The 2,627-nt window shown below is 40.1% G+C and overlaps 1 protein-coding gene across 1 annotated transcript in view; it reads right to left on the reverse strand.

The window, feature by feature from the left end:
- Positions 1 to 1,553: 1,553 nt before the first annotated feature.
- LOC115561733 (cytoglobin-1) overlaps positions 1,554 to 2,627 on the reverse strand; it is a 10,122-nt gene continuing 9,048 nt past the window's right edge. Inside the window, exon 3 of the mRNA XM_030381956.1 lies at positions 1,554 to 2,627. This exon is cut by the window's right edge and continues 483 nt beyond it. The gene's annotated coding sequence lies outside the window, so the exon portion shown is untranslated.

A 2,627-nucleotide genomic window follows, 5' to 3' on the forward strand; every position in this document is an offset into this window, starting at 1 on the left:
CGGACAGGGGGTGTTGCAGCACCCCCAGCACTCCTACTTCCCGCGGTACTGGGTGCAACTTACAGCTGAATGTAGTGCCATGTTGTTAAACGAAAACCTACGCTAGCCTGGCTCGCTCTCGCGCATCTCTGTTCGCGCTCGTGCATGATTGCGCGTCCAGGTACTTGGAATGGGTGGAGTCAGAGTCAGCGTTGAAGGAGAGGGGGTAGGACCATTTGAGTTGTGTATTTTCAAAATCTGCTGGCGTTTCGCAAATCACCTACCCAACCTATTAAAGCTATACTAAACAATGTATCAAAATGATATATCACATATATCCCGCTAATCAGGATCTTCACACTTAAAGGTGCCATGACATGCCACCAGGTGTGGTGTGATTAGCCGTTACAAGCCGTTTTTGACATCTGCCCCTTATGACATCACAGCGTGTCCACCTAGATGTGTGCTAGATAGATCAGCCTACCCAGTGGACTGTAGCAAACGTTGCTCATCCATCTGTCACACATCTAGGTGGACACGCCCACCTGTGATGTCATAAGGGGCAGATTTCGGCTTGCAACTGCTAATCACACCACACCTGGTGGCATGTCATGGGACCTTTAATCAGGTAGAAGACAATCAGATTGATTGCCTTTTATTAGGTCTACTTACTCCAGAAAGCAAGAGGCTGCTTCACCTTCCGGCCTCATTGCTCCGTTAGCTCGCCCGACCACAAGGTCAGGTGACCCAGGGTGTACCTTTCACCCAAGGTGACGGAGGTGGAGCTGACTTAAGTGTGAGTAGCGATTAGACTTTACAGGACTTATGATTGCCCGGTAAAACTAGCAATATTGTAATAATATATAGAGTTGCGCATGAAAACCTCAAACACCCCAACAAAAAAAACGAATTATTGGAAAGTGTTAGTTATGCTTATAGGCCCTTGCTGTGGCTCAAAGGCATGTGGGTTATAGGAAGCATAGCATAGCACTCTTTTGTGTAGCGTAGCTAAACCTGCTATCCTTAGTCAGTGCCTTAGTCAGCAGCAACCAATGGAAATTGAATGATGCTACTAGCAACCTGCAACGCTTGACGCTAGGCTGGTCAACTCAGAATTATAGGTTGGAAATTCAGGTATCATTTTGGAGCTCAGACTTGATGTTAGTAACAACATCAGAAATGTTGAACTTCGTCAATGGGTAAATAAAAGTGTTTGTTGATATTTTAAAACATAGTTTAATGCGTAATAATGCAATGTGTTCATGTGTGCAATATGTGGAATTCAACAGCTGGAGTCGGAAACTCAGAGTTGAAACTACCAAAGTTTCAAGTTGTCTTGAACACGGTATCAGTTCCCCCCACATTGCTTGCGCTTTAAAATAAGGCCCTTAAAATTCAGAAAGTTGGTGTTTTTATTTGTCTGTTGTGAAGGTTAGAATATTATTTCAAAAGTCTTTTACAATGATTGTTGACAAAAGGCAATAGAGAACAGTTGTTATAATGTATATATATATATATATATATATATATATATATATATATATATATATATATATATATATATATATATTTATTCTTAAAAAAAAAGGATCGTGAAATTCATGAATATTTTGTGACCAAATTCATAGAAATACATTCTGAGTCGAGGAGTGAAGAATTCAATAGCAATTGATAAAAAAAACCTAAGTGTTACTATGGCATTGAGATAAAGATGACATTTAGATTTAGATGACATGGAGATTATATAAATTCTGTTGAAGGCACAACCTAGTTTGGCATAATCATTTTGCTGGTGGATCGGGCAAAGTTCCCTTTATATATTTTAGTTCCTCTTTATACAGTCTAGTTTATTTATAAAAACACAGAGACAATATCTGTTACAAACACACTAACAGCCAATAACTGTTTTAGTTTCTGAAAAAGGAGCCATTGTAAATAGAACAAAAAAAATGACACAAGCTTTTATATGAATGTGTAAATAAACATTCAATTTGAGATGGAGATCTTGACTGTAGCTTTAGTTTGTGTTAGGTTGTTAGATAGAGAAGGCTGGTCTCTAGCATGTGTTTAACGCCATGTTTAGCACTAGCCTCAATATTTAGCACACTCTCACAGACACACACTCACTCACACAGGTCCTTGTTTATATTGCTTATGATACAATTTCTTTCATCCACCACTAATTTAACCATTATGTTGTTTTCCCACCTTTTCTAATAAGCTTGACGGTTGGCCCATCTTAGGGTCAACTTCTTGGGTTGCAGACCATGGCTGTATGAGGCCTTTAAGAACTGGATACACATTGGAACAAACCACAAACTCAACATTGCTTTTACCCCTTGCAGATTTCCATTTGAGCCCATGAGTGCGCATTAGTAGTTTACTGAACGTGAGCATACCCATTACTTATGGATGTATTATAATATTCCCTGGTCACCAATTGGAAATGGTATCAGTCTTTCTTCAACTGCTTCAATCCAGGACCCAGCAGAGCTGACCCTTAGCTTCGGGGGCCCACTGAGACCTGCATAATTATGACAGAATATATTCCGAACTTGAATGAACAGTTTTCCGACTCAAAGTGATTCTGTGGTCTGAGGGATCAACGTGTATAAGACGCACATTTCTACAAACGTGAAGCGCAGGGG

This window comes from Gadus morhua, chromosome 2 (genome assembly GCF_902167405.1).
Source record: "Gadus morhua chromosome 2, gadMor3.0, whole genome shotgun sequence".
NCBI classification, from domain to species: Eukaryota; Metazoa; Chordata; class Actinopteri; order Gadiformes; family Gadidae; genus Gadus; species Gadus morhua.